At 41.8% G+C, this 20468-nt stretch overlaps 1 protein-coding gene across 4 annotated transcripts in view; it reads left to right on the plus strand.

Annotated features, from left to right (window-relative positions):
- Nucleotides 1-20468, plus strand: part of SLC10A7 (solute carrier family 10 member 7) — a 250116-nt gene that overhangs the window by 212686 nt on the left and 16962 nt on the right. The gene's annotated exons all lie outside the window — the stretch shown is intronic.

Genomic DNA, 20468 nt, shown 5'->3' on the forward strand with positions numbered 1-20468 from the left:
CTTATATTTTCTGGAAGCTTGGAGCAAGGTGGAAATAATGTTATTACTCTAGTTTGATATTGACATTAGTTTGAAGTTCGTTTCAGAATGTTATTTCTATAAAGAAACACGACACAGTTATCATTAACTCAATCTGATCAGCACCTAAAATGAAATAAGTACGTATTTAATGGACAAAAATAGATCAAGAAAAGTGCTATTTTCTACTTAGCCTTATCCAGTTTAATGACATTATCCCAATAACCTGTCCAAGACATCTGGAATCCATGTTTTTAGTCATTAAAAGTCATTAAGTAATGAGAAACTTTATTGAAATACACATCATTAACAAACTCCTTGGGGTAGTAGGCACATTGTGGTGAAACTAGTTTTAAAAATTCCATTACATTTTGACGTGTGACTGACTAAAGAGAATGACATTGCTCTAAGTCTGCTCGTGTTAAAGTTCAGTCTGTAAACTAGGAAACAAAGAGATTTCATAATGGTTTTACTAGCCCCAAACATATTTGTCTGATAGAATTATTTTCAGTCTTGCAAAGTTTGGGAAATGATTTAGAAATTGGACATACTCTTAAAGAAGCAATTGCTATCTAGGGGTTCAGCTTATTTGAAGAAAAATATATATATATACTGTCCATACGTTGCATTATGACTGTTAGGTTTTCTTTATAATCATCACCAAATAGAATTTGAAAGAGCTTTTTGGAAGCCACATTTCAGTCCTGATTTTGTGATCCTGGACAAATCACTTAAGCTCCCTGAACCTTAGCTTTCTCACTTTGTAAGCCATTTTCTTACTTTTTCTTAATTCTTAAGGCTGCTGTAAAGATTAAAGATAAAATTTGTTAAGTACCCAGCACAGGACTTGTACCTAATACAAGTCAGTACATGACAGAATGTGTTCAGTAATTGTGCTGTGTGTGGATTGCTGTGGACGAAATGAGAGTGCCCACCTAGAGAGCTCGGTGTGCTGCCTGGCGCATAACACATACCCTTAAAGCAGCAGCTGTTATTAGTTATTATTAACTGTATTGGTTATGACAGTATTACCATTCCCAGGGTTCCAGTCCCCTGACCCCGGTCCCGTAGATGTTCATGTAACAGGTGTGGTTTAACTGTTGACCTCAGAGAAATCATCTTGCACTTCCTCCTGCATGCGGTCGTTGTGATGTGATGCCCGGTGCTCCAGGTCTCTTGAAAAGGAAGGGGCTGTTACAAAGGTAGGGAGGCCAGAGGCGGACGCTGCCAGGCACCTCAGAGGTCACGAGTCAGGGACCAAATGAGCCTGTGTCGTTAGAGCAGATGCTGGGTCCTGGCTGCACCACATATGCTTCCGCATTTCTGCAGTGGCCTTTCAAACCTGCCCCACCCCTAGGATTTGCTTTTGTCAGGACAACCAAAATGGGTTGTGTTTGTTTCTCCACGATTTTCTCCTGTGCTTGGAGCTGGCGGTGGTGAACCCAAGTATGCTACCCGAGAAGCATACTGCACTGTGATCAGTATTCTTTTCTTTTCTGTAAGCAGAATACCTACCCATCCTATCTTTTTTTTTTTCTTTTCATTTTTTTAATCTCAAAGCCATATCCTTCTGTCCTTGATGCTTTCTAATTTTCAGGCAAACAGGTGCTCTGAACGTCGATCAAAAGTAGCTGTTGTGCTAAAAATGTTTGGGTTAACTTGGACTTCTGCTTTTGCATTTTGCTTTTGCAATGTTCGCCCATGAAATAGATACTTGGGTCCTCCAGTAAAATACTAATGTGGTATCTAAGTAACCATCGTAGTGTAAATCCTTAGTTATTTCCATAACATGGTAGACCTATGCTTTCTTGGAATTGCAAGACCTAAATACTCATCCTGACTCTTCCACTGAGACATCCCCAGGCCTGTTTCCGTAGCTCTCTTAGATTAGGGAATTTTACTTCGAGCTAGGCTATTCTATCATGCCGGGATCAGACCTGGCTTCCTGCCTGCAATCTCCTAGGTAGCATTTATAAAAATGACCTCTTTGCTGCTTCCTTATCTCAGTGAGATGGCACGGATCACCCTTGTCCCAGGAGCACCCTTATTTCTACATACAGCAAGGGGTGTTTGGGTCCTGTTGCTTGAATGGACTTGTTAAGCCCTATAAATTTAGTGTATCAGTTTTCACAAGATCCAATTCATGTTTCTCCTGGTGACCTGACATCTCTGGTACAGAGGATATGCCTGGCAGTGACCTGAGCTACAGGCCGATAATTATCCTAATGGAACTTCCCATCTGCATAGCAATGAAAGAACATCACAATAAGTGTGAAGAATTCATATTCCAGAAAGCAGGGGGCAAATTTCAGGTAATATCACTCAGAGTTATATTGCTCTTACTTCAAGATGAAATACAACAGATTAAAATGCATCTATTTGGCATGTAGAAAATATATCTATCCCTTTTGTGATCACTGTCAAAATATTTCTTCTAGTGATTTTAAACACACACACACACACACAACATCTCAAATAGAATACATTAAGAAAGCCCTATGAAATAACATTTTTTATTATTATATCCAGTATTTGTATTTCAGAATAAATTATTGCAGGCCCGGTGATACCCAGGTAACTAATGAACCGAAGATGAAAACTCTGGCTATGAGAAGCCTTCTGAAAGTTCTCTTGTACATACACTTGAAATTTATTTTTTTGTTCTTGCTTTTGCCCTGTCTCAGTCTCTTCAATGTACTTGCATCTACACACAGGCTGAATTTGATTCATTGCTTTTATTAGTGCATTTGCCATTGATAGATTAGTTCTTCGTATTAGTACTTTTTCTACTGATTGATTGCAGATGAAGTGACTATTTGACCTTTAATTATGAGGCTTCCTATTGAAAATGACATTGAGCTATGGCTTCACATAATCCATCTGGAAAGCCTGACATGATGCCATTCCCTGGAGTTCGTTCAGGAAGAAAGCGGAGGCCTGGAGGAAGTGCAGAGCTTTCACTGTGCTTCATCTGAAACAATACTACAGGGCTTGTTTGCTGCTCTCCTGTAGTTGCACCTCAGGGTTGGAGATAATTATATTTTGTCAAGACAGCATCACTGGCTGTGGGTTGCTCCAAAAGCCATGAACTCTCCCAAATTGTTTTCTAGTTTGATGGTGATTTTTGTATAATGATGAGAAGATACTTTACATAGCAGAGGTGGGAGAACAGCTTGCACCCTAGTTACCAATGGTTCAGTGCTCACTCAGTCAGTAGAGCTCATCACAAAAGAAATTCGATCCGAGGGACCCTGTGGAATTAGTATTTTACTTTTATTTTATTTATCTTTTTCTCTTGAGTGTTCAAATCACTTTGGTATCTAGAGTTCTAATATATATAGAAAGCTTTCTCACTATTCCTAGAAAGAGAATGTTTAAGGATGTTTGAGATCCTTAAGTGAGTGTATGTTTATATTAGTTTTTCATGTTTCCAAATGGCAAAATGAAAGCGTATACTCCTAGGGCATGTCAACTGACAACTGGCAATCAGTTGTGAGACAAGTTGTTTGTTTCCAAAAGCTTTTCTGAATTGAAAGAATGCTCTTTAAGTTTTAAATAGAGTGTCGTGATCAGTGTGTATTAAAAGTCCACTGTGGGTCTTACCATTTATAGACATTTGTGTACAAAGACCAGTCAAGGCATCTTTTCCTCACATTGAACTTCATTATGAGTCTACGCTTGCAGTTACACAGCTGAGCTGTGATAAGAAACTATGCGTTAAGCAAAAAGCATATAGCTTTTTGATAGACATAGGATTCTGTTTGAAAGAGTGGAAAGAATACATACCTGATGCTAGTTGGGATTCAAGTTGCAGTTCTCTCACCAAAAGCTGAACAAATCACTTAACTGCTATCTGCCTCAATTTCCAAATCTGTAAAATGAGAAGATGGAGGAGATGATACTTGAGATTCCTTCCAGTTTTAAGTTCCTATGAGTCTTTTGCTCAGTGACTGATATTACCACCATTCTATAAGGTAACAGTTTCCCTGCTATGTGTGAAAAGGAAAAGAGTTCTTGAAAGGAACAGCTATGTAAATAATGTTACAATATTACAAGAAAGGAAATATGACTGTTACATCTTCCTAAAGAGGCTAAAAATTATCTTCATACTCTCCAAAGAGTTTCATAGGAGACACAAACTCTGAAAAGGATCTCATTTTCAATTTTACTTGGAAGCTTTTCAAGAGTGCTAAAGGATTACCCTGCAGCTTGGGCTGAAAAGATCATTTAATAACATCTGGGTTATTTTCTCCAGAGGAAATGGAATTGAAATAGGAAAGTTTGCGTTTCTGTTTTTCTTTCCCCCTAAAGCTTCTCTGCAATTCTATTTGGCACATAAAAACTATTATCTTGATGAAACTGCCCTACAATTGAGAAGCACTTTTTTAAAGCCTTTAACCCCTTAACTCTTGTTACCTAAATAACCTTGAATATTAGCAAATCAGTAATTATTATCTTATTTTTCATACAAAGAAGTGAAGCGTAGAAAAAATTCTAAAAATTTATGCCAGGGCATATAACTAACAGAGACTAGATTCCAGGTCTCCTGCGCCCAGAGCTGCATTGGACAATAGGATGTGAAGGCTCTTTGAAGACCCAGAAGTGCTAGACTGATTCTGAGTGTTCTCAGTGTACACTCTCAGTGTGGGTTTGAATCATTTTATTGATTGTTTAAAAAAAGAAAATGACTTCTGATTCCATTGCTAGTTATAAGACAGTTTAAAAATCTTCACTATCTGTAATTGTGGCCATATGTATGTATTCCTTGTGGCCTGTCACGAACTGGCACACAGTCCTTGTATTTTCTTTATTAACAAAAGGTTATATTGTAGTTAAAGTGCGTGTTGATGGGCCAGCCCTTACCTTTCAGGGGCATCAGTGTCTGCACCCTGTTCTTGCAAACTGAGAACCATAATGCTGTTTAACAACAAACTATCACAGTAGAAATCGAAGTCCTGGGTAAAGACAGAAAATAGAAGTTTGTCTCTGAGGCATAAGCGTAAGTATATTTTTTTGTCCTGCAGTTTGCTCTTGGCGTTTCAGTTCTGTAAGGAAAGACAGTATGGGGTCCTCTACCACCTGACAGATTTTTTTTTAAAAATGAAGTATAGTTGATTTACAGTGTTGTGCTAGTTTCAGGTGCACAGCAAAGTGACTCAATATATATATACATATATTCTTTTTCAGATTCTTTTCCATTATAGGTTATTACAAGATACTGAATATAGTTTCCTGTGCTATATCGTAGATCCTTGTTGTTTATCTGTTTTATGTATAGTAGTGTGTATCTGTTAACCCCATACTCCTAATTTATCCTTTCCTCCCCCACTTCCCCTTTGGTAACCATAAGATTGTTTTCTGTGTCTGTGTGTCTGTTTCTGTTTTGTAAACAAGTTCATTTTTATCATATTTTAGATTCCACAAATAAGTGATATCATATGGTGTTTGTCTTTCTCTGTCTGACTTACTTCACTTAGTATGATAATCTCCAGGGTCATCCATGTTGCTGCACATGGCATTATTTCATTCTTTTTTATGGCTGAGTAATATTCCATTGTATATATGTATACCTCTTCTTTATCCATTCATCTGGCATCTGACAGAGTCTTAAAGATGCCACTGAAATTAAAGACCCAGTAGGATTTACCACCATGGTGAAAACGAGTTGGGTAGTGTCTCTCCTTTTGTACTGTTTTCTGATCCACATAAAGAAAGAGAGAGATGCAAGTTCTCAAACAAAAGTGATACACTTATGTTTGGAGCTTTGCAGATTACTTTGTTTTGAATTTTTGATTCTGAATTTGGTGTCTGAACTTCATCACTAGCATATCCAGGCTTCGTAATAAAAATTTAGAAAGTCCCCAGGTTCTGCATAAGTATCAAATGAAAGACATTAAAACCTCTTTGAGGATTTCCTAGCCTGATGCTCAGGTACCATTCTTCTGAACGATACTGCGGGAGGTGTTCGCAGTGTGCGGTGTTCACCAGGACCAATGCCCTGGTGCTCGCTCATTTCTGCTCCTTCTCCACGTTTCCTGTGCCGGGGACTGTCAGACATTTTTAACCACAACCTGCAGTTAGAAATACCTTTTACAGTGTGATCCAGAAAACATTTGCGTGTGTGTAAAAGTTTGACAAAACAACATTCACTCTCAGTTCTCGTGATACCTTCCATCTTCTAGCCAAGTGCTAGATCAAAACCCATTACATTGATTCAGCAACTCATTAATGGGTCGTGATCCAAGGTCTGAAAAATACTACTTCAAGTCTCGCTTGGTGAAATTTTACCCCCTTTCTCAAATAGTTAACCGTGTAGGCTTCGGCTACTGCTGTCCGTTTTTCACGAAACTTTAACCGAAGTTTCTGATACCATGTAAGAACCAGACCTAATTTAAGACTTGGAATAATTCTAGAAGTGCAGTCAGGTCACCTCCATTTAGATTTTATTAATCCAGCTTGTATAATAGAGTTTCTATACCTTTTGTTGATTTACTTTTTAAATTGTTTCTCTAGTCAACATGTTTTCAATTAGTAATAATAATAATAACAATGGAGATTAATTGGGTACTTAATAGGCTAAGTGCTTGTTACAAGAAGTAATTTACTGGAAAATATTTTATGCTGATGGTTAGTGTAGACCTCAGCGCCCAGGACAGCCCACTGCTCTCATGGAAAATTCTCACTGGAGTGTTCAGCTATTATTTTATCAAAAAGAAAATACTCCAGAGGCAGCTACAACAGATGCTTTTGTTATCTATATCTCGATCAACCAGAGACTTTACTAATTAGCATAATGAATTCAGAAATAGGTTTTTTCGCGGTATGCAGGCCTCTCACTGTTGTGGCCTCTCCCGTTGCGGAGCACAGGCTCCGGACGTGCAGGCTCAGCGGCCATGGCTCACGGACCCAGCCTCTCCGCGGCATATGGGATCTTCCTGGACCGGGGCACGAGCCCGCGTCCCCTGCATCGGCAGGCGGACTCTCAACCACTGCGCCACCAGGGAAGCCCAGAAATAGGCTTTTATTGATGAAATTACTGACTTGTTGCCTTGCATGATAAATGTAATAAATGGACCCTCATTGACATGTAGCCTGCCTTTAAACTTTCGAGACACACTTCCCACTTGCTAGAAGAATCTAGCAAATCCCATGTCCTGAATATGCAATCCCCAGGGCTGTGCTGAAGGCCTGATCCCTACCAGTTTTGTGCTCAGCCTCTGTCCAGAGGCCCTGTAGTCACCTGAGGCTGACTGTAAGGGTTACTGAATCCTGCTCTGAGAGACCCTCTCGTGCAAGGTGCTCAGTGAGAGCACTGGCAAAGTCAGAGCTGGGACTTTAGTTGACACTTTTACTGCTAATATGTGTTAACCTAAAAATACCTGTACCTGTGGCAGCTTGCTTTCGTTCAAAGCTGCTGGCAAGGTGCTGGGAGTGGGGAGTACAGGTAATTTTCACCTACCCTTCAAATTTCTTCAGCCACTGTACTCTATCTGCTGGAAGAATCTGGAGCTTATGCATGACCAGCCTGGTACAGGTCACGTTCCAACAGTTCTTTCCATGCACCAGCTCACCTCACTACCACAGTCACCCCCGCAAGGGAGGTGAGGTCCAGAGTGATAAACAACTTGCCCAAGTCACATGACCCCAAGTGGCAAAGCCAGAAGTCTGACTCTTAGCCACTGTGCCGAGCTGTAATGAGAGTTCTGGGGAAGGTCCGATGCTGTGAAACCCAGGTTCTTGTATCAGCCCTTGGTTGCTAACATGAAAAGTCTAGGCTAGATGATCTCTGGGATCCTTCTGGTTCTAACATTCAATAATTTTCTGATTTTGAAAGACTTAAGTGTTAGCTTTAGAATCTTGAGTCGTTCAGAGGGACAGCCTAAGATCAGCATTTCTCAAAGGGTGGCCCTTAAAAATATAGCAAATTGCTTCCAAAAAAAAATGTTACGGGGCCTCATCTGAGGCCTACTGATTCAGAATTTTTAAGAATAAGACCCTGGAGCCTGATTGTAACACATCGCAAAAAAAGGGTATTATGCACACAAAAGTGTAAGAGCCACCATATTACATCCATCCATAATCACCTCTCAGCTTCCAGAGAACCTAGCTCACCCACTCAGGTTCTTAGGCGAGCATTTGACCTAGCAGAGCATTCGGTCAAACTTCGTATAGGCGCTTAGTGACGATGGTGGGAACCAGTTTGTACCAACCACGGTTGCTGGTTTTCATTTTTTTGTTTTTTTTTTTTAACTTTAGCCTAGCCATGGTGCGCCCCACTTTTAGATACTTTTTTATCTCATCATTAGCCAAAATGAGATGCTTAGAGGCTTACGACACACCACTAAGTACTATAAAAAGGTAAACAACAAACTTTTTTTTAAAGACTCAGTAGGCCTGGACTCTGATTTCTAGGAATCACTCACTTCATTCCATGGCCTCATGGTCATGTCTAGGAAGGATAAAAACCTGTACTGATTTTTTGCCTTCAGACGTTCTCTTGAGTCCTTTTTTTACCAGTCTGGTTAAACCACCGTGCTTGGATGTGGAAGTGTGCCAGTATTTCACGAGGTATAACCCGAGCAAAAGAAAACCATCCATTTCATGCCCATCATACCAAGCACTCACTCCAAAAGAGGGGGCTTTCTTCCTTTAAGACCATGTCTTCCTGGCAAGCTGACAGTCGAATTTAAGCATATTTAAAAACAATTTCAGAATGCCTTACTATTTGCAAGTTATCCTTTTAAAAAACCCATTATGAAAGGAAATATATATGATTTTCCCCAAAAGTCTCACAGTGTAATTGATACTGTAGAAAGATTTAAAAAAAATCAACAACACACAAAATAGAATCACGCTTTGCAGAAGTCAGTGCTCCGAAAGGGACAGCAGGCCAGATAGAATCATAAGCACTTAGCAAGAAGTTGTAAACAGATGGAGGCCAATGGAGGTTTGCGTGGCATCCGAGGTAGATGTTTCCGTTCCCGTGGCAGTCCTCAGCAGTCCCCATTCTCAAGAATTTTAGGAATGCTTCCGACCTCATCCTAGATGATTTCAGTGACAAACCCCTTCCCTGCTCAGTCCTGTAGACTACCGAATTTGAACCCCGCAATACTGATTCATAATGCTATTCATAATAATAATAATAGCTATCATTTTGGAGATGCTGACTTTATGCCAGGCACTGTACTGGGTACTTGACATGCACTGTCTCACTGAAACCTCCAACTACCACTTGAGATAGTTATTTTAACCTCATTTTGAGCAGATGTGGAAACTGAGGGTATTCGGGTCAGGTCACCCAATCACGTAGCTGGTGGGTAGCACTGTCAGGACTGAAAACCAGGTCTCTGACGTCAAAGCTCAAGTCCTTTCCATCACACCACCCAGTCCTCTAGAAAGCTCAAGTCCTTTCCATCACACCACCCAGTCCTTTCCATCACGCACCCAGTGGTGCGTCGTCTGCTGTTCTCTTGGTCTCAGGATTGGAGCAGGAACAAGAGCGGCCAAGGCTTACATGCAGCAGCTTCACTGCAGCCGAGCTCACTCGCCGTTGTTACCCTACAGCTCAATGGCAAGGAGACAAAAAATCCCACATAGGGCTTCCCTGGTGGCGCAGTGGTTGAGAGTCCGCCTGCCGATGGAGGGGACACGGGTTCGTGCCCCGGTCCGGGATGATCCCACATGCCGCGGAGCGGCTAGGCCTGTGAGCCGTGGCCGCTAAGCCTGTGCGTCCGAAGCCTGTGCTCCGCAACGGGAGAGGCCACAACAGTGAGAGGCCAGTGTACCGCCAAAAAAAAAAAAAAAAAAAATCCCACGTATTATACAGCGGCACCTCAAACTATACACCGAATCCTTACCCCTGTGCGTCTCTTAATGTCAATTGTTAGTGGTGGAAGCTTTTAATTCCGCAGTTTCATATTTCTTTCAAAATAAAAACCACCGTGTCATAGTTAGAAGGAGCCGCAAAGAGATTCATTTTACATGTTAATAATCAACTCACATGCCCGAAGCCATATGCACTCCGTGCTTCTGAAAACAGGAAGTGAGGGGACCACATTCTGTTGTCCTGGAGCTTGTCCTTTCAGAGGAGGCCTTCGCCACATCCAGGAGGGCCGACCACAGCCCGTCTCCCAGGGCTCTCTGTTCATCCCTGCACCTGCTGTCAGTTGCGGAGGGGACTGTTTATTATTATTAATATTTAGAAAGGTTGCCTCTAGCGGTACTAAAATGTGTATCACAGAACAACAGTTGTTTACTGTGTTTGAAGTGAAGGATGTCACCCAGGAGAGCTCCTTCACTTGAAGTTTCTCTCTCTCCATCTCTACTTGCAAACAGAGATTGATGAATAACAATTATTGTTTCAGAGTTGCATCTCTCACATTATTTATTTGGTCATAACTCTTCCCAGAAATTCCCTTAATTGAACCAGACACTATAAACCAGTTTGCATGGATTTGATGACAGCCAGCTCGATGCTTCTTTACAATAAAGAATAAAGGACTCCACGGCTGCAGAATGAGGTGACACCCACTGCCTCCTTGTCCCCGTCTATAGACCTATCCAAACAATTCCAGCCAGATATTAAAGTTAGCGGCCCATTTTTTAAAGCCATGCGGGATGCAGTAGGTTTTTGACAAATTACCCTGGAGGCAGGAGGAGATATAAAATTGGACATAGGGCTTCCCTGGTGGCGCAGTGGTTAATAATCCGCCTGCCAATGCAGGGGACACAAGTTCGAGCCCTGGTCCGGGAAGATCCCACGTGCCACGGAGCAACTGAGCCCGTGCACCACAACTACTGAGCCTGCGCTCTAGAGCCCACGAGCCACAACTACTGAAGACCAAGCACCTAGGGCCTGTGCTCCGCAACAAGAGAAGCCACCGCAATGAGAAGCCCGTGCACCGCAATGAAGAGTAGCCTATGCTCGCCACAACTAGAGAAAGCCCACATGCAGCAAGAAAGACCCAATGCAGCCAAAATAAATAAATAAATAAATAAATAAATAAATTTAAAATTGGACATAACTCAAAAGATTCCTGGGCCCCAGGAAGCCAGCTCATTTGGAATGTCACCTCCTGAAGCTGAGCACGCTCATGGTTTTGGAGCAGTGACACTTCCCATAGCTGCCTTTGCTTCAGGTTTGCTCTACGTACTAGTTACTCTCTGTGCTAGTACTACTACTGTACTCTAGTACTGCTAGAGCAAGCTTTCTAAATATTAATAATAATGAAAACCAACTCCTCTGCAACTGACAGCGAGTGCAGAAATGTGCAGGAATAAACGGTGCCAATGGAAAGATGCTTTGCCAACATCATTTGCTCAATTCATGCGTTCATCCAACAAGTGTTTATTTCATGCCTACTATGCACCAGGCACTGTCCTAAGCCCTAGGGTGGCACAGCAGTGAGCAAAACACGAAAAAGCACTCCCCCTTATCCAGCTTCCTTTCTAGTGGGTCCAACAGACAAACACTCAGACATATTGCACATCAGATGATGGGAAGTGTGTGGAGAAAAAGAAAACCAGAAAGGAGAATAAGGAGGGCCAGAGGGAGGTGGGGACATTTTAGGCTTAAAGGGAGCTTTGGGTCAAAGACCTGTAGGGAAGAGGGAGCAAGCCACGTGATATAGAGAGGAAGGAGGCTCCCACCAGGGGTAACAGCGAGGGCGAAGGACGTGAGGCCACGGTGTGCTCGGCAAGTTGGAGAAAGAGGAAGGGGCCAGTGTTCAGGGAGCAGAAGGGGTGAGAAGAGAGTTCTAGGAGGCGTGGTAAAAGGTCACGGGAGAGTGCCGGTGATACTGTGTGAGACCTTATCCACCTGCTGTGAGGACTTGCCTGCTATGCAGAAGGAGAGGGGAAGCCGTGAGGGGACTGAGTGAACAAGTCAAAAGATTCAGCTCCCACTTTGGCTGCTGTGTTGAAAAAGGACTGGGTCTGGCTGGGGGGAAGGGTGCAGCAGGGAGAAACAGGAGAGCCAGTTAAGAGCCTTTAATCCAGACGAAAGCTGGGGTGGTGTGGTTAAAGGTAATAGTGGAGTGGTGAGAAGCGTTGGATCCTGGTTGTATTTTGAACGCAGAACTACTGGGATTTGCTGACGAATTGGATTTGTATGTAAAAGAAGGAGGAATGAAAGGCGATTCCAAGGCGTTTGGCCTGAGGGGCTGGAAGGATGGAGTTACCATTTACTAGACTGGATGAGAAACAGATTTTACTGGTGGAAGAGGGATGTGGGGCAGACCCAGAGTTCCATCTTGAACGTGTTAAGTTTGAGATGTCTTTTCGACATCCAGAGAAGAGTTGTCTTTGAGTCTAGAATTCTGGTCTAGGCTGGAATTTTCAGCATATAGATGTTAGTTTAAGCTATCAGGCTCCATGGGATCACTAAAGAATCGGTAGACAGAGGAGAAGAGGGCTCCGAGCACTGGGCCCTGAGGCCCTCCAGAGGTTAGGGAGGCTACGAAATTACTTTGAGTGTAAAATGATATTGAAATTAGAAATCAGCCAGACATGTAGACGTCCAAAATGGCTAGCCTGTATTTCTCTCCCATATCACAAGGTTGAGGTGATGATTGAATAAGAAAGTAGATATAAAACCACTTTGAAACATTAAAAGGAAAAGGGTCTGTCAGTCCTATGGCACCTACTACGTGCCAGGCACTGCATCAAGCACATGGGTTGCCTTATTATCTCATTGGATCTACACAACAGCCCTGCACAATAGCTATTATTGATCCCATTGTCCAAGAAAACTGAGCCTCAGAGAGGTCAAGTAAGTCACCCCAGTTTACACAGTGAGGAGAACGGCAAAGCCAGCACACAGTGGCCATGTGTCTACCTCCAGAAACCCCCAGAAACCTCTAGAATCCTCTTGCTCTCCCTTATTACCAGACCAAGCTTCTCAGCCCAGCTCACACTGGAATCACCTGAGAGCTATGCAAAACTGTGCCGGGACCCTCCCCATACCTGTTTGCTCAGAATCTCTCAGGATAGACCCAGGTATCACAGTTTTTAAAAGCTACCCAGGTGATTCTAACGAGCAGCTGCCACTGAGAGCCATGGTATCATGCTACTTCCTTTATTTGTACGCATGCGTGGTCCACTGTGTTCCAGAAGGATCCAGGTGGAATTACACCTGCTCATTTGTTAATAAAACCGACCATTTGTGAAAACCACAATTCTCTGTGTTGTGATTAGATATGTTAAACTGTTCAGAGTTTAAAGAAAGCCAAGGGGATTAGAAAAACATTGTTATTTCCAGAAATGGCTTCCAGGGTTCTCTTATTTTCTTCCTCTGCCTAAAAGTCCTCTGAATGAGGTCTTCACTCCCCAATTTTTATATCACTGAAAACAAATGAGGGCAGAAGTAGGTTAGCGGGACAACATCTAGCCAAGTTAAACCACGGAAACGTGAGTCAGACTTTTATTTATTTATTTAAGTTGTGTTGTTTCTTTTTGCGGTACGCGGGCCTCTCACTGTTGTGGCCTCTCCCGTTGCGGAGCACAGGCTCCGGACGCGCAGGCTCAGCGGCCGTGGCTCACGGGCCCAGCTGCTCCGCGGCATGTGCGATCCTCCCGGACTGGGGCAAGAACCCGTGTCCCCTGCATCGGCAGGCGGACTCTCAACCACTGCGCCACCAGGGAAGCCCCTGTTGTTTCTATTTTTATTTTTTTGACTTTTTTTAACATCTTTATTGGAGTATAATTGCTTTACAATGGAATGTTAGTTTCTGCTTTATAACAAAGTGAATCAGCTATACATATACATATATCCCCATATCTCCTCCCTCTTGCATCTCCCTCCTACCCTTGCTATCCCACCCCTCTAGGTGGTCACAAAACACCGAGCTGATCTCCCTGTGCTACGCAGCTGCTTCCCACTAGCTATCTATTTTACATTTGGTAGTATATATATATGTATCAATGCTACTCTCTCACTTCGTCCCAGCTTACCCTTCCCCCTCCCCGTGTCCTCTAGTCCATTCTCTACATCTTCATCTTTATTCCTGTCCTGCCCTTAGGTTCTTCAGAACCCTTTTTTTTTTTTTTTTTTTTTAGATTCCATATATACGTGTTAGCATACGGTATTTGTTTTTCTCTTTCTGACTTACTGCACTCTGTATGACAGGCTCTACGTCCATTCACCTCACTACAAATAACTCAATTGCGTTACTTTTTATGGTTGAGTAGTATTCCATTGTATATATGTGCCACATCTTCTTTATCCATTCATCTGTTGATGGACACTTAGGTTGCTTCCATGTCCTGGCTATTGTAAATAGTGCTGCAATGAACATTGTGGTACATAACTCTTTTTCAATTATGGTTTTCTCAGGGTATATGCCCAGTAGTGGGATTGCTGGGTCATCTGCTAGTTCTATTTTTAGTTTTTAAAGGAACCTCCATGCTGTTCTCCATAGTGGCTCTATCAATTTACATTCCCACCCACAGTGCAAGAGGGTTCCCTTTTCTCCACACCCTCTACAGCATTTGTTCTTTGTAGATGTTTTGAGGATGGCCATTCTGACTGGTGTGAGATGATACCTCATTGTAGTTTTGATTTGCATTTCTCTAATGATTAGTGATGTTGAGCATTCTTTCATGTGTTTGTTGGCAATCTGTATATCTTCTTTGGAGAAATGTCTGTTTAGGTCTTCTGCCCATTTTTGGATGGGTTGCTTCTTTTTATGATATTGAGCTGCATGTAAATTTTGGGGATTAATCCTTTGTCAGTTGCTTCATTTGAAAATGTTTTCTCCGATTCTGAGGGTTATCTTTTCGTCTTATGTTTTCCTTTGCTGTGCAAAAGCTTTCAAATTTCATTAGGTCCCATTTGTTTATTTTTTATTTTATTTCCATGGGTCAAAAAAGGATCTTGCTGTGATTTCTGTCATAGAGTGTTCTGCCTGTGTTTTCCTCTAAGAGTTTTATAGTGTCTGGCCTTACATTTAGGTCTTTAATCCATTTTGAATTTATTTTTGTGCATGATGTTAGGGAGTGTTCTAATTTCATCCTTTTACATGTAGCTATCCAGTTTTCCCAGCACCGCTTATTGAAGAGGCTGTCTTTTCTCCATTATATATTCTTGCCTCCTTTATTAAAAATAAGGTGACCATATGTGCATAGGTTTATCTCTGGGCTTTTTATCCTGTTATATTGATCTATATTTCTGTTTTGGAGCCAGTACCATACTGTCTTGATTACTGTAGCTTTGTAGTATAGTCTGAAGTCAGGGAGTCTGATTCCTCTAGCTCTGTTTTTCTTTCTCAAGATTGCTTTCGCTATTTGGGTCTTTTGTGTTTCCATACAAATTGTGAAATTTTTTGTTCTAGTTCTGTAAAAAATGTCATTGGTAGTTTGATAGGGATTGCATTTAATCTGTCGATTGCTTTGAGTAGTAGAGTCATATTCACAATGTTGATTCTTCCAATCCAAGAACATGGTATATCTCTCCATCTATCTGTATCATCTTTAATTTCTTTCATCAGTGTCTTATAGTTTTCTGCGTACAGGTCTTTTGTCTCCTTAGGTAGGTTTATTTCTAGGTATTTTATTCCTTTTTGTTGCAATGGTAAATGGGAGTATTTCCTTAATTTCTCTTTCAGATTTTTCATCTTTAGTGTATAGGAATGCCAGAGATTTCTGTGCATTAATTTTGTATCCTGCTACTTTACCAAATTCATTGATTAGCTCTAGGAGTTTTCTGATAGCATCTTTAGGATTCTCTACGTATAGTATCATGTCATCTGCAAACAGTGACAGCTTTACTTCTTCTTATCTGATTTGGATTCCTTTCATTTCTTTTTCTTCTCTGATTGCTGTGGCTAAAACTTCCAAAACTATGTTGAATAATAGTGGTGAGAGTGGACAACCTTGTCTTCTTCCTGATCTTAGAGGAAATGGTTTCAGTTTTTCACCATTGAGAACAATGCTGGCTGTGAGTTTGTCATATATGGCCTTTATTATGTTGAGGTAAGTTCCCTCTATGCCTACTTTCTGGAGGGTTTTTATCATAAATAGGTGTTGAGTTTTGTCAGATCTTTTTCTGCATCTATTGAGATGATCATATGGTTTTTATCCTTCAGTTTCTTAATATCATTTATCATATTGATTGATTTGCATATACTGAAGACTCCTTGCATTGCTGGGATAAACCCCACTTGAGCATGGTGTATGATCCTTTTAATGTGCTGTTGGATTCTGTTTGCTAGTATTTTGTTGAGGATTTTTGCATCTATGTTCATCAGTGATATTGGCCTGTAGTTTTCTTTCTTTGTGACATCTTTGTCTGGTTTTGGTATCAGGGTGATGGTGGCCTCATAGAATGAGTTTGGGAGTGTTCCTCCCTGTGCTATATTTTGGAAGAGTTTGAGAAGGATAGGTGTTAACTCTTCTCTCAATGTTTTATAGAATTCACCTGTGAAGCCATCTGGTCCTGGGCTTTTGTTTGTTGGAAGATTTTTAATCACAGTGTCAATTTCAGTGCTTGTGATTGGTCTGTTCATATTTTCTATTTCTTCCTGGTTCAGTCTTGGAAGGTTGTGCTTTTCTAAGAATTTGTCCATTTCTTCCAGGTTGTCCATTTTATTGGCATATATTTGCTTGTAGTAATCTCTCATGATCCTTTATATTTCTGCAGTGTCTGTTGTTACTTCCCCTATTTCATTTCTAATTCCATTGATTTCAGTTTTCTCCCTTTTTTTCTTGAAGAGTCTGGCTAATGGTTTATCAATTTTGTTTATCTTCTCAAAGAACCAGCTTTTAGTTTTATTGATCTTTGCTATAGTTTCCTTCCTTTCTTTTTCATTTATTTCTGATCTGATCTTTATGATTTCTTTCCTTCTGCTAACTTTGGGGTTTTTTTATTCTTCTTTCTCTAATTGCTTTAGGTGTAAGGTTAGGTTTTTTATTTGAGATGTTTGTTGTTTCTTGAGGGAGGAGTGTATTGCTATAAAATTCCCTCTTAGAACTGGTTTTGCTGCATCCCATAGGTTTTGAGTCATCGTGTTTTCATTGTCATTTGTTTCTAGGTATTGTTTGATTTCCTCTTTGATTTCTTCAGTGATCTCTTGGTTATTTAGTATACTGTTATTTAGTGTACTGTTTAGCCTCCATGTGTCTGTATTTTTTTTACAGATATTTTCCTGTAATTGATATCTAGTCTCATAGCGTTGTGGTCAGAAAAGATACTTGATACAATTTCAATTTTCTTAAATTTACCAAGGCTTGATTTGTGACCCAAGATATGATCTATCCTGGAGAATGTTCCATGAGCACTTGAGAAGAAAGTGTATTCTGTTAGTTTGGGATGGAATGTCCTATAAATATCAATTAAGTCCATCTTGTTTAATGTATCATTTAAAGCTTGTGTTTCCTTATTTATTTTCATTTTGGATGATCTGTCCATTGGTGAAAGTGGGGTGTTAGAGTCCCCTACTATGATTGTGTTCCTATCGATTTCCCCTTTTATGGCTGTTAGCATTTGCCTTATGTATTGAGGTGCTCCTATGTTGAGTGCAAAAAGATTTACAATTGTTACATCTTCTTGTATTGATTCCCTTGATCATTATGTAGTATCCTTCTTTGTCTCTTTTAATAGGCTTCGTTTTAAAGTCTATTTTGTCTGATATGAGAATTGCTACTCCAGCTTTCTTTTGATTTCCATTTGCATGGAATATCTTTTACCATCCCCTCACTTTCAGTCTGTATGTGTCCCTGGGTCTGAAGTGGGTCTCTTGTAGACAACATATATACGGGTTTTGTTTCTGTATCCATTCAGCCAGTCTGTGTCTTTTGGTTGGAGCATTTAAACCATTTACATTTAAGGTAGTTATCGATATGTATGTTCCTATTACCATTTTCTTAATTGTTTGGCGTTTGTTATTGTAGGTCTTTTCCTTCTCTTGTGTTTCCTGCCTGGAGAAATTCCTTTAGCATTTGTCGTAAAGCTGGTTTGGTGGTGCTAAATTCTCTTAGCTTTTGCTCGCTTGTAAAGGTTTTAATTTCTCCGTCGGATCTGAATGAGATCCTTGCTGGGTAGAGTACTCTTGGTTGTAGGTTTTTCCCTTTCATCACTTTAAATATGTTCTGCCACTCCCTTCTGGCTTGCAGAGTTTCTACGGAAAGATCAGCTGTTAACCTTATGGGGATTTCCTTGTGTGTTATTTGTTGTTTTTCCCTTGCTGCTTTTAATATTTTTCCTTTTCTATTTAATTTTTGATAGTTTGATTAATATGTGTGTTGGTGTGTTTCTCCTTGGATTTATCCTGTATGGGACTCTGTGCTTCCTGGACTTGATTGACTATTTCCTTTCCCATATTAGGGAAGTTTTCAACTATAATCTGTTCAAATGTTTTCTCAGTTCCTTTCTTTTATTCTTCTTCTGGGACCCCTATAATTCAAATGTTGGTGTGTTTAATGTTGTCCCAGAGGTCTCTGAGACTATCCTAAATTCTTTTCATACTTTTTTCTTTATTCTGCTCTGCGCTAGTTATTTCTACTATTTTATCTTCTAGGTCACTTATCCGTTCTTCTGCCTCAGTTATTCTAATATTGATTCCTTCTAGAGAATTTTTAATTTCATTTATTGTGTTTTTCATCATTGTTTGTTTCCTCTTTAGTTCTTCTTTTTCCTTGTTAAATGTTTCTTGTATTTTCTCCATTCTATTTCCAAGATTTTGGATCATGTTTACTATCATTACTCTGAATTCCTTTTCAGGTAGACTGTCTATTTCTCTTCATTTGTTAGGTCTGGTGGGTTTTTATCTTGCTCCTTCATCTGCTGTGGGTTTCTCTGTCTTCTCATTTTACTTAACTTACTGTGTTTGGGGTCTCCTTTTCACAGGCTGCAGGTTCACAGTTCCTGTTGTTTTTGGTGGCTGCCCCCAGTGGCTAAGGTTGGTTCAGTGGGTTGTGTAGGCTTCCTGGTGGAGGGGACTAGTGCCTGTGTTGTGGAGAATGAGGCTGGATCTTATCTTTCTGGTGGGCAGGACTGCATCCGGTGGTGTGTTTCGGGGTGTCTGTGACCTTATTATGATTTTAGGCAGCCTCTCTGCTAATGGGTGGTGTTGTGTTCCTGTCTTGCTATTTGTTTGGCATAGGGTGTCCAGCACTGTAGCTTGCTGGTCATTGAGTGGAGCTGGGTCTTAGCATTGAGATGGAGATCTTGGGAGAGCTTTTGCCATTTGATATTACGTGGGGCTGGGAGGTCTCTGGTGGACCAATGTCCTGAACTCAGCTCTCCCACCTCAGAGGCACAGGCCTGACACCCAGCCAGAGCACCAAGACCCTGTCAGCCACACGGCTCAGAAGAAAAGGGAGAAAAAAAGAAAGAAAGAAAAAGTAAAATAAAATAAAGTCATTAAAAAATATTAAATATAAAAAAAATTTAAACTAATTTAAAAAAAAGAAAGAAGAGAGCAACCAAACCAAAAAACAAATCCACCGATGATAACAAGTGCTAAAAACTATACTAAAAAACGGACAGGCAGAACCCTAGGATGAATGGTAGAAGCAAAGCTATACAGACAAAATCACACAAAGTCCACCGCCTCAGTTTTGGGATGATTCGTTGTCTATTCAGGTATCCACAGATGCAGGGTACATCAAGTTGATTGTGGAGATTTAATCCACTGCTCCTGAGGCTGCTGGGAGAGATTTCCCTTTTCTTCTTTGTTCGCACAGCTCCCGGGGTTCATCTTTGGATTTGGACCCTCCTCTCCGTGTAGGTCGCCTGAGGTCGTCTGTTCTTCGCTCAGACAGGACGGGGTTAAAGGAGCCGCTGATTCGGGGGCTCTGGCTCATTCAGGCCGGGGGGAGGGAGGGGTACGGATGCAGGGCGAGCCTGCGGTGGCAGAGGCCGGCGTGACGTTGCACCAGCCTGAGGCGCGCCGTGCGTTCTCCTGGGGAAGTTGTCCCTGGATCCCAGGACCCTGGCAGTGGCGGGCTGCACAGGCTCCGGGAGGGGAGGTGTGGATAGTGACCTGTGCTCACACACAGGCTTCTTGGTGGCGGCAGCAGCAGCCTTAGCGTCTCATGCCCGTCTCTGGGGTCCGTGCTTTTAGCCGCAGCTCGTGCCCGTCTCTGGAGCTCCTTTAAGCAGCGCTCTTAATCCCCTCTCCTCGCGCACCAGGCAACAAAGAGGGAAGAAAAAGTCTCTTGCCTCTTCGGCAGATCCAGACTTTTTCCCGAACTCCCTCCTGGCTAGCCGTGGCACACTAACCCCCTGCAGGCTGTGTTCACGCCGCCAACCCCAGTCCTCTCCCTGCGCTCCGACCAGAGCCCAAGCCTCCTCTCCCAGCCCCGCCCGCCCCGGCAGGTGAGCAGACAAGCCTCTCGGGCTGGTGAGTGTCGGTCAGCACCGATCCTCTGTGCGGGAATCTCCCTGCTTTGCCCTCCGCACCCCTGTGGCTGCGCTCTCCTCCACGGCTCCGAAGCTTCCCCCCTCCGCCACC

Source organism: Delphinapterus leucas, chromosome 5 (genome assembly GCF_059928025.1).
Source record: "Delphinapterus leucas isolate spDelLeu-1000000601 "Yukka" chromosome 5, BTC_Dleu_Yukka2, whole genome shotgun sequence".
NCBI lineage: Eukaryota > Metazoa > Chordata > Mammalia > Artiodactyla > Monodontidae > Delphinapterus > Delphinapterus leucas.